At 37.8% G+C, this 12,173-nt stretch overlaps 2 pseudogenes; one reads left to right on the top strand and one right to left on the bottom strand.

Annotated features, from left to right (window-relative positions):
• The first annotated feature begins 823 nt into the window (after positions 1 to 823).
• Positions 824 to 1,201, top strand: LOC116574961 (annotated as a pseudogene).
• A 3,908-nt stretch (positions 1,202 to 5,109) lies between these two features.
• Positions 5,110 to 5,179, bottom strand: LOC116575632 (annotated as a pseudogene).
• Positions 5,180 to 12,173: the final 6,994 nt, after the last annotated feature.

Genomic DNA, 12,173 nt, shown 5'->3' with positions numbered 1-12,173 from the left:
ACCATTTGTCTGTACTGTCATTTGCAAATATCTTCTCCCATTCCGTGGGTTGCCTCTTTGTTTTACCCCAAAGATACAGATGTAGTGAAAAGAAGGGCCATCTGTACCCCAATGTTTATAGCAGCAATGGCCACGGTCACCAAACTGTGGAAAGAACCAAGAAGCTCTTCAACAGACGAATGGATAAGGAAGATGTGGTCCATATACTCTGTGGAGTATTATGCCTCCATCAGAAAGGATGAATACCCAACTTTTATAGCAACATGGACAGGACTGGAAGAGATTATGCTGGGTGAAATAAGTCAAGCAGAGAAAGTCAGTTATCATATGGTTTCACTTATTTGTGGAGCATAACAAATAGCATGGAGGACAAGGGGAGATGGAGAGGAGAAGGGAGTTATGCTATTATGCTGAAAAAATAAAAAATTTAAAAAAAAGAGATTAACAAATAGCCAGCAACTATCTTCCTTAAAGGAGAACTGGTATATTGAGTCCTTCATGAAACCATCCATTGAATAAGTATTTGTTGAGTACCTGCTACATACCAATCTTTTGATCAACTAAAATGAAACTTAAAAGAAATGACCATCTACTCCAGGAGTTAAAATTTAACAGATGTGTCAAGATTCCTACATGTGAAATGAGTAATAAACTCATGGTGATAAATGATTTTTTTTATTAAGAAGAATGGTTCACGAAATCAGTTCTTTGGACACATAAGAGACTGGGTTAAATAAGGTGCTTTGTTGTCTGGAGGAAGCTTAGGCCACCTTTGGGTGAAGCCCTCACTTCATCCACGACTGGCGTCTTGCCAGACAGCACCCACTCGGCCCTTGCCCACACCATGGCTTCAGTCTCAGAGCTCGCCTACATCTACTCGGCCCATGTCCTGCATGACCATGAAGTGACAGTCACAGAGGAGAAGATCAATGCCCTCATGAAAGAAGCAGGTGTAAATGTTGAACCTTTTTGGTGGGGCTTGTTTGCAAGGGCAGTGACCAGTGTCCCATCAAGAGCCTTTTCTGCAAGGTAGAGGCTGTTGGACCTGCCCCAGCAGGAGGTTGTGCTCCATCTACCATGGCTGCCTTCCCACCCTGCTGATGAGTAGGAGGTGGAAGCAAAGAAAGAAGAATCAGGGGAGTCTGATGATGACACTGGCTATGGTCTTTCTGACGAAACCTCTTCTGAACATGTTCAATAAAAAGCTGAACTCTTAAAAAAAGAGTATCTTCCTTTCTCTCTTTTTATAAATAAGACTGATTGATGGAAGGAAGGAAGGAAAGAAAGGAAGGAAGGACAGTCTACAGGGGAATCTTTTCAATTTCATAGGGGAGTTAGACTTAAGAGAAGTTTGGCCTTACAGGTGCACGATATTCATTTAGGTGAGTTCTAAGAGCAAGAACAAAGATGTAGGATGCAGGAAAGAGAATATAGCAGTATGTTAAGGAGAGTAAATTACTAAGAGGCTTGCTACTACAGGTAGTACAAGTTATATGCATATTTATACTTGAAAACCTCTGCATGCTTCAGACAATACCATTATAAAGGAAGACTATGGCTAGCACAAGTAAGATGAAGGTAAGCAGGTCCGTCAAGATCACAATGGCCTCTAGCTTCTTCGGCATCTTTTGCTAGCTCACTGGATATCACAGCTAAGGGAGAAGCATGGCTAGAACACAAGAACCTATGCTGACTTGAAAAGTTTAAGTTCTGCTTGAGAAGTACCAATCTCTGAAATCCCAACTGTTTTAATGAAAATAAGAAAACTTCTTTCATGAATATACATTGTTCATGTCTTCACTGAGCTGTTGCTGACTGAAATGGGAGAAACTTTTAATGGTATTTGAATGGCTTATGAGTGTATAGGTACTAGTATTGTTTTGTTTTGTAGAGAGCAAAGTCAAGAGATTCCCTATGCTAATTGATTTCAACTTTTTTGGCTACAGTTCATAGTAAGAAATACACCTTAGACTGCAATCTATATACACATTCATAACTATGTCTATATTGATAAATGTTACACATACAAATTGTTAGAAAGCAATACATGCTTAATGTTTATATGGCGTAAATAGTGTTTACTGTTTACTATAACTGTGGTGTCAGAAGGTATAAATTTCCTTTATTGTCATTGCTTTTGTCTCCCCTGTAGTCTTTGGGTTTTCATAGAGACTCCTTCAATAGCATCTGAGGCTTTTAGTTCTTTTAGCTTCAATCTCATGATATTATACAGGAGCCCTACTGATATGCAGCAAGGTGTAGGGTGAGGGGAAAGTATGCTACGGGCCTGTGATCAGGTCTGTTTTTTAGTGGGTCTCAGTTTTTTAGTGAGTCTAAGCTGGGTATTTCCCTTCCCTCAGGCCAGTTAGGTTTACTAAAACCCCAGTCAGTTAGGCTCTGGTAAAACAGTTTCCCTTGAGGGTAGACCTTGTTAAGAACATATTTCAAAATATGTTCAAAATATGGTTTCTTTTCCCCTTCTCTGTCTAGAAGTACTAGGGGATTTGTCTCCCATCTTCACAGCGAGAACAGGTAAAACTCTAGAAATTGGAAAACTCTAGAAATGGGAGAGTCCCATTGAAACTGGGTCCCCGTGGAGTTTTTAACTCCTAAACTATTCTACGTGGAGCTATTTAGTAATTCATCCGTTACAGTTCAAAGTATTCTTACAGATAGAGGTTTCTGCTACTGGCTGCTTCTCCCGCACTTCTACTCCTGGTATCCTGTAATTGTCTCTATCTTCCTGTCTGTCTCTCTGTTTTGGGTAGTAACACTTTGCCCTTTACCTCAGTTTTTTTTTTTTTTAAGATTTTATTTATTTGACAGAGAGATCACAAGCAGGCAGAGAGACAGAGAGAGAGGGAAGCAGGCTCCCCACTGAGCAGAGAGCCCGATGTGGGGCTCGATCCCAGGACCCTGAGATCATGACCTGAGCCGAAGGCAGAGGCTTAACCCACTGAGCCACCTAGGCGCCCCTGACCTCAGTTTTCTAATAAGTCTCTAAAAATCGATGACTTTCAGTTTGTTCAGCTTTTTCTTGCTGTGAGGATAGGAATGACAACTTACAGGCTCTTTCAATACTTTCTATTATGTGCACTTAATATGTGTTTTTCTATTCCATTTAATTCTTATTTAAAAACATTGCTGGTTTTGTGGTGCCTGGGTGGCTCAGTCCGTTAAAGGTTTGCTTTTAGCTCAGGTCATGATCTCAGAGGCCTGGGATTGAGCCCTGCATCGGGCTCCCTGCTCAGAAGGGAATTTGCTTCGCCCTCTGCCCTCCCGACCCTCATGCTCTCTCTCTTTCTCTTGCTCTCTCTCTCTCGTTCTCTCTCTGTCTCTCAAATACATAAATAAAATCTTTTAAAATACATACATGCATACATACATGCATACATATAAAAATAAAAAATTGCTGGCTACAACCCACCAAACTGGGTTAATTTGGTGATTTATAAGAGTATTTAAAAGAAACACAACTGAATTATTCTATAACCTTAAAGTGGGGAAACTATGACTCCAGGAGCAATGAAAATGATGAGTTTGAGTAGATAAAAATGTGAAAATAAATACAGCTAAATAAAAAAACAAATGACTGGCTAAGAAAAAGTATATGTTATACATAAATGGTTCGTATCTCTAATATATATAAAAGCTCCTAAAACTAAAGAAAAAAGACAATCCTATAGAAAAATGGGCTAGATATATGAACAGAATTCATAGGAAAGAAATGAAAATGGCTGTTAAACATAAGAAAAGTTTTCAATTACATTCATAACAATAGAAGTGTAATTTAAAACTTCACTGAGTTATTATTTCTTTCTTATCAGATTGGGAAACATCCAAAAGTCTGCAACACAAAAGCAATTTAAAGTATTTCAACTTTTCTGTTGAAAAGGCCATGAAGAAATAGCATATTAATATGTTGTTAAGGAAATACAAAATATTTCTAACTTCTGCAGTGAGTGGAGTTTGTCAATATATAGCAGAATTACCCAAGCACTTATGCTTTGATTTAGCAATCCCACTTTTAGAAATCTACTACAAAGCTATGTTGAAAAAAAACATAAAAAGATAGCTTCACAGGAATTCATTGAAATATTATTTGTAGGGGCGCCTGGGTGGTTCAGTAGGATAAGCATCTCCTTGTTTCAGGTGATGATCTCTGAGTCCTGGGATTGAGCCCTCCAACCTGCTCCCTGCTCAGTGAGGAGCCTGCTTCTCCCTCTCCCTATGCTCCCCACCCCCCACCAATGCATGGGCACACTCTCTCCCTATCTCAAATAAATAAATAAAATCTTTAAAAAAAAAAAGAAGAAGAAATGTTATTTGTAATAATAAAGATTGTAAACAACCCCAATGTTTATTAATAGGGAATGGATTAAATAAAACCTTGCTGTATCAATACAATGGAATACTTTGCAGCCCTTAGAGGCCAGAGAAAGCTCCCTTGCCCCTTTCATGTGAGGTTACATTGAGAAGTCAGCAATCTGCAACCCAGAAGAGGGTCTTCACCAGAACCCAACCATGCTGGCATCCAGTTTTGGACTTCCATCCTCCAGAACTCTGAGAAATAAATCGCTGTTGTTTCTAAGCCACCCCATCTGAGGTGTTTGTTTTAGCAGCCCAAATGCAAATGAGCTATAAAGCCATAGTAAGACATGGAAGAAACTTAAATGCATATAATTAAGTGAAAGGAGAAAAACCTACATACTGTATGATTCCAACTATCTGGTATTCTTGGGGGGGGAAAAAAAACCTATGGGGACAGTAAAAGAATCAGTGGTTTTTAGCAATTAGGGAGGAAGGAGGGGAGAACAGGTGGAACACACGGGATTTTTAGGGCAGTGACACCACTCTGTGTCATATTATATTAGGGCATGCATGTCAGCATACATTCTCTAAAACCCATAGAACATCCCAATAGTGAACCCTAATGTAAGCTATGGACTTGGAGTGACAATAATGTGTCCACATAGGTTCACTGATAATAATAAATGTACTATGGTGCAGAATTTTGATAGTAGGAAAGGCTGTATGTATGAGGGCACAGAGGATATATGTACAGAATCTCTGTACCTTCTGTTCAATTTTGCTGTGAATCTGAAACTACTCTGAAAAATAAAACCTATTAATTTTTTTAGTAACAAACTATAGAAATGATCCCTGAAAGTATAATCTTGTTATTATCATAATTTTTTAAATAAGGAAAACAAACCTGACAAATGGTAACCAACAAGAGAAAAATACCATTTCCCACCAAAAGGAACCAGTACTCATTGGACAGATGGTTGATTCCAGTTCTGAATCAGGAAATTTACTGATGAGCATTTTGTCAGCCAGAAAGCCAAGAAATTATCAAAGGCTACTATGGTCTTGTCAAAGAGACTCAGGTGTCAACTTGGCCTATTGACTTGGGCCTTTGAACATCAATACGGATATTAACCACAATGGATTGACACAAATCCAATATATTCAAATTTGTAAATTCAGTAATTAAAAAACTTCATTGATCATCATTTTCTTGATAATGGACTATAATCAGGGAAAGCAGATAATTGATGTTGAGAAAGTTTACTTTAGGAAAATCTTCCATCTACTAAAAAATGAAGAAATGATGACATTTTCACTATTTTATAATCCCTAATAAATTAATTTCTATAAACAGTAATCCTCAATGACTACTAACATCACTGAGAGTGAGACAGACAGATATTATGTACATATTCAGAGAAATATACCTATGAAGAACTCTCGATAAAAAATATCAAGCCCAAATCTATCAATATCTAACTACTAATTAGTAAGAAATTAAAGGGATGGAGGACCATGTTAAATGGTACCATGGAAATACAAGCAGAATAGGGGGAGTAGGGTTTCTGTAGGAAAAACCAACTAGTGTCTTTCTTCAATAGCCATACCAAAGAGAAGAGAAGGAGAGAGAGGAAGAGAGAGATAAGAAAAGACTGGGGGGAGAGAGACAGGGAGGAAGAAAAATTGCAAATAAAATAGGAAAGAAACCTACATATAAAAAGAAAATAAGGGGCGCTTGGGTGGCTCAGGTGACCTGACCTTCGGCTCAGGTCATGATCCCAGAGTCCTGGGATTAAGCCCTGCATTGGGCTCTCCGCTTGGTGGGGAGCCTGCTTCCTCTTCTCTTTCTGCCTGCTGCTCTGCCTACTTGTGATTTCTCTCTCTGTCAAATTTTTAAAAAAAAGAAAAAAAAACAAATACGAAGAAAAGAAAAAGAAAATAACAATAAGATTGATATATAAACATCATTTGGATCCTTATTTAAATATTTATTTTTAGAGATTTATTTATTTATTTATTTTAAGATTTTATTTATTTATCAGAGAGAGAGGGAGAGAGAGCGAGCATAGGCAGACAGAATGGCAGGCAGAGGGAGAAGCAGGCTCCCTGCTGAGCAAGGAGCCCTATGTGGGACTCGATCCCAGGATGCTGGGATCATGACCTGAGCCGAAGTCAGCTGCTTAACCAACTGAGCCATTCAGGCGTCCCAAGATTTATTTATTTTAGAGAAAGAGTGCATTTGAGTGGGAGGAGAGGCAGAGGGAGAGAGAGAGAGAGAGAATCTCAAGCAGATTCCACTCTGAGCCCAACTTGGGGCTTGATCTCAAACAATCAGAATGACCCTTCTGTACAGAAGTCTAAATAATTTTGCATAAGCAAAACATTCCAATATATGGCCAACCTTTGACACTTTCTATCATGATCCATTTGGAAAAAAAAACCCATTAAGTGGGTTTCAGAAAGACAACAAGGACATGTGCTGTGGAAATGTTAAGAAGGCCAAAGCCAAAAAGGCCTGGAAAAGGTCATTGGATTTAGTCAGAGGTCAATAGTTACCCTTGAAAGAGTTTCAGTGGAAGGTTTGAAGAAAAATATTTGATAAAAGCTAAAGAAGAAATATGTTGTGAAGGAAATCAAAACCATGAGTCATGAATATTCATTAACTATCTGAAAGAGAAGATCTGAGGGAAAGAAGACTAACTCCATGGGTTGTCACTGTCAGTTAGAAAATTATCAATAGTGGAAAAAAATCTGTGCACATGCAAAGACAAATGAGAATATACCAGTGGAGCCTGTCTAGGAATGATGCTGAAGAGTGAGAATGCTCTATCTGAGGAGTAAAGTAAAGTCCTAGAGCAAAAGTAGCAGCCCTTAATCTGGAAGAAGAGCTTTTTTTCTGAGATGAGTACAAAAGACAAGTAATGTCCAAAGAGGGCTGAGTGGGTCACGATGGAAGAGAAGAATTCCTAAGGGTCAGCAGAGTCGAAGGAAGGAAGCAGATGGCCAGGAGGAGGCTGTAGTTAGAGAAGGAGAGAACCAAATGTATGATCTTGGAGAAAGAACAATGTTTACCCCCTTGAAGGATAATTAAATCTGGGAGATTGAGGAGATAACTTAGGTTAATGTTGAATATAAAATGAAAGGGAGTAAAAATATTTATTCTTTAAGAAAACATAGTTTTTAATACATATAATATGGAAAAATTTGGAAAGGGTGGTAAGATCTTTCCCCTTATTTATCAGCTTATTTCATTTGCTTATTAAAGATGAGAACTCTCCGTTAAACTCTAAGTTCTATGGGGCAGGCCATGGTCTGTCTCGTTTATTTTTGTGCCACTGACATCTAACAGTGGCTGGAAGATAGCAGGTAGTTGGTAAATAATAGTTCAGAATTTATAGGTGTGCTTTGGTTCAGGAGGCAGAGTGGAAGTGCAAGGCACAAATGATAGGAATAAATACTTGATTATCACAGAAGAAGAAGACGGGGCTTGTGAGTGAGAAAAGAGGTCTCACTGATAAACATTTTTGAATCATGAAGGTGAAAATGACCTCCCAAGCCTTCTAATCTTGATTCCTGTTTCCAGGAAAGGCTCGCTAAATTGTTCAGCCTTAAGAAGCAAACTCAAGCAGGGGCGCATGGGTGGTTCAGTCAGTTAAGCATCTGCCTTCAGCTCAGGTCATGACCCAGACCCTCATTGGACTCCCTGCTCATTGAGGAGCCTGCTTCACTCCCTCCCTCTTGTGTTCTCTGGTGCACGCACTCTCTCTTTCTCTCTGTCTCTCAAATATATAAATAAAAATCTAAAAAAAAAAAAAAATCAACCAAAACGATTCAAAGTACCAGGTCATGATCCCAGGATCTTAGGATCTAGCCCTTCCTCGGGCTCCTGGCTCATTTAACCTGCTCCTCTCTACCCTACCCCTGGCTCTCTCTCCCTCTCTCAAATATATAAATAAAAAATCTTAAGAAAAAAAAAACTCAACCAAAAAGACTCATAATACCAGCAAAAACTACATTTCATTTCATCACTTGATATTTTTATTATTACCCAAATATGAAGAATAGAAATATAATCACAAGCTTTCCCCCTTCAAGAGTTCACTTTCATTTCCTGCACGGAGCAGCATCACTGATCTTTTTGAAGTCATCATTCCCATAATACTTGGGCTCTCACTCTCCACTCCTAATGCCTACTCCAGATACACCCAAAATAAAAGGCCACTGTGAGAATTACAAGTTCTAAAACACTGGATGACTATGAAGAGAGATGGAAAGCAAAGGCGTTATGTAACACATTTCAGTTGTGCCAGTAGGTCTTGGTGTTTCTGACTCAATAAGCTGACTCCTCTTCTAAGACTAACAAAGCAGTGCAGCATCCAGCAAAAAGCATCAACTTTGGGGCCAATGATCTAGATTGGTTTTTGAATCCCAAACACAATTACTTGCTTACTATGTAATTCTACTTAAATTATTCAACTCCATACAATGAGGATGATAATAACTTGTAGTTTCAGGTTGGTTTTGAAAATTACAGATAATGTCTATAATGTACTTGGTAAAAAGCAAACACTCAATAAAGTGCAGCTACCAATATTTTTATCCAAATACTCTATTTTGATAGCCAAAATGCCACAGCTAGGGCCATAGTTAGGTATTATGAGTTTCTGGCCATAGCAAGTGAAAAGGGGCAGTGAAAAATGAGTCTAAATACAGAAAATTACTTGAAAATCTGTTTTCTAGAAAAAGATCTGTGTGGGAAACAGATCCCACGCCCCTCCTCTCTATTGTAAACTGCAGGGCAACCGCAGTATTCATCTCCAGGAAAAGACTGGAAATATTTCTCTGAAGAGGGTAAAATAGAGGAGTAGAAGATAGCAGAGTCATTGGTATGCCTAAATTTCACACTAAAATTTGTGGATATTAAATCAATATTTACATTCTAAACGCTGAGCTATCCTGCCTCCTCCCTCATTCAGCTCCCAGGACTCTAACAGCCAATTCTCTAATCTGCAAGCAAGAAATTGGAAGTTTTCTTTGGGCAAAGTAACCAGCCAATAAAAGAAAGACTAAAGATACTGAACATCAGAAATTCAATGGAAAAAAAAAAAAAAGAAAGAAATTCAGTGAAAGGACAGACCACCAATAGTGAAGCCCACAACTGGTAAGCACTGCCCACACACTCAAATTTGCAGTCAGGTTTTCAATGGGCTTCTCTTTGGAAAAAAAAAAAAAAAAAAAGAGTGACTAAGGATCACCAGACAAATAAACAAGGGAATAGAGACTATTAAGGGAGAAGAAAAGTTTACTTAAAGAAATCATCCTAAGATGTATAAGAAATAAATATTATAACTATAAGGCAAGGTTAGTATGCTATTGTAAATGGAGGAGGAATTATTCATAATTTTTTTAAAAGTTCTTTTGGAATTTAAAATAATGCAGAAATCAGAAACTCAATAGAAAGACTGGGGAATAACACTGCAGAAACCTTTCAGAGAATAGAGTAAGAAGACAAACAGAAAACAAGGAAGATAGGCAAATAGAGAACTAATCCAGGAGATCCAATACCCAAATAAAAAGATTTCCAGAGAGAGAAAATACACAGTGAAGTAGAGGAGATCAGCAAAGAATAATCCACAATATGTCCCCAGAATTGAAGGACATGAGTTTGCAGATGGAGAGTCCTGATGAATGTATCTGCTTTGGCATACTGGACGAAAAATGAGCCACACTAATGTCAATTATCATACATTTTCTGAACACTGAAAGGAAAGAGAAAACTCTACCCACTTCCAAAAAGAAGGTACAAAGAAAAGTCAGGTATCAGAATGGCTTTGGACTTCTCAACAGCAGCCCTGGAATCTGTAAGACATTGAAACAATGACTTACAAAATACTGAGATTTTTAACCTAGAATTTTGTACTCTGACTACTAATCAACTGGGGGGGGGAAATAAAGACATATCAGACATCTGAAGTCATGAAAATTGAGCTGCTGTTACTCTCTCAGTAAACCGTTGGAGTATGTGTTACACTAAAGGAGAACATAATCCAGGAAAGAAAAGATACATACGAAAGATGTAGGAAATTGGGAAAAGTCAAACAACTCCCGGGGAAATTTCTTCCAGAAAAATGAAATTAGGAGAACACCTAATATGTCTGGATGTATTTGGAGGGATATAAAAGGCGAAGGATTTATGCGGTCTGAAGAGAAACCAGAGTATATGGAAGAATATAAACAACTAGAAGTGGTTGAAATTAAATTACGTATTTAGTTGAAGATATGAAACTACAAACCAAAGGATTAAATATCTAAAATCACTAAGGGGGAAAAAAAAAAAGAAAACGAACTAATAAAAAGAAAGTAAAACTAATCCCAGTATAGTATGTGGCGCAGCAGGAAATATCATTGAACTGTTTATAAGAATTCAAACACAATGGAATATGACTCAGCCATTTAAAAAAATGAGATCTTGTCATTTGCAACAACATGAATGGAACTAGAGGGTATTATGCTGAGCAAAATAAGTCAATCAGAGAAAGACAAATACCATATGATTTCACTCATAAATGGAATTCAAGAAACAAAATGAAGGATCACAGGGGAAGGGAAGGGGAAAAAACAAAAACACAAACAAAAAAAAAACCAAGATGAATTCAGAGAGGGAGAAAAACCAAAAGGGACTCTTAAGCATAGGAAACTGAGGGTTTCTGGAGGGGAGATGGGTAGGGACATGGGGTACCTGGGTGATGGGCATTAAGGAGGGCATGGGATGTGCAGAGCACTGTGTGTTATATACAACTGATGAATCACTGAACTCTACCTCTGAAACTAATGATACATTATATGTTAACTGAATGTATAAAATTAAATTTAAAAAAGAATTCAAACATTGAATATTGATTTAACTAACATGATGTAACTATATTGGAAGGAGAAGAGTACAAGGGAAAAATATATAGGTGGGGGAGATAGAGACAGGCAGAGGGATGAATGGTTTCAAACAGAAATAAATGCTAGATCTTTATCCGGAGGGAGATGACATGAGATAATATCTAAAATCAAGATGTAACAATAAAACCATGTTGTTTAGGAATATGCAGGTAAGTTATAAATAACAAAAAAAAATAATTTTGTTCCTGGAAATTAGGAAATAAAGGAGTAGTAAAAGAGGGAATTGTTTTACAGAACAATTTAAGTTAACTATGTGTATGCATATCTTGGAAAATTTAAAATACACAGAAATGGAAAAAGGACAAAGAACAGCTAGCAAGCTAGCTTTAGATTCTTTATAGTAATAATTCTGATGAAGAGTTAAGAGGAAAACAGTTGGCTTCTACAAAGAGGTGAACATTTGAACAAATATTGTGGATAGTGTAACGAGTGATAGAAATATAGGCTCATGGAAGTTGTCTGCCTCTGTGTTTGGGAGGAGAGGGCATTGGCCCTAAGGACATGGATTGTGTAACTAAAACTATATTATACCTATCAATAATTTCCAATGAAGTAGATTAACTCTAGACAAAAGGAAGGTAATATTTAACAATAATACTTAATAATCTACAAATTTCCTAGAGACACTGCTCAATGTTAATTTTTTTTTTTTTAAAGATTTTATTTATTTTTCAGAGACAGAGGGAGAGAGCGCGAGCGAGCACAGGCAGACAGAGAGGCAGGCAGAGGCAGAGAGAGAAGCAGGCTCCCTGCCGAGCAAGGAGCCCGATGTGGGACTCGATCCCAGGACACTGGGATCATGACCTGAGCCGAAGGCAGCTGCTTAACCAACTAAGCCACCCAGGCGTCCCTCAATGTTAATTTTTAGGTTTACAATCTCACATATTTCCCTGATATTTAGATTGAATTGA

This window comes from Mustela erminea, chromosome 16 (genome assembly GCF_009829155.1).
Source record: "Mustela erminea isolate mMusErm1 chromosome 16, mMusErm1.Pri, whole genome shotgun sequence".
NCBI classification, from domain to species: domain Eukaryota; kingdom Metazoa; phylum Chordata; class Mammalia; order Carnivora; family Mustelidae; genus Mustela; species Mustela erminea.
Note: the sequence above shows the minus strand (reverse complement) of the source record. Positions and strands in the feature narration are given on the sequence as shown.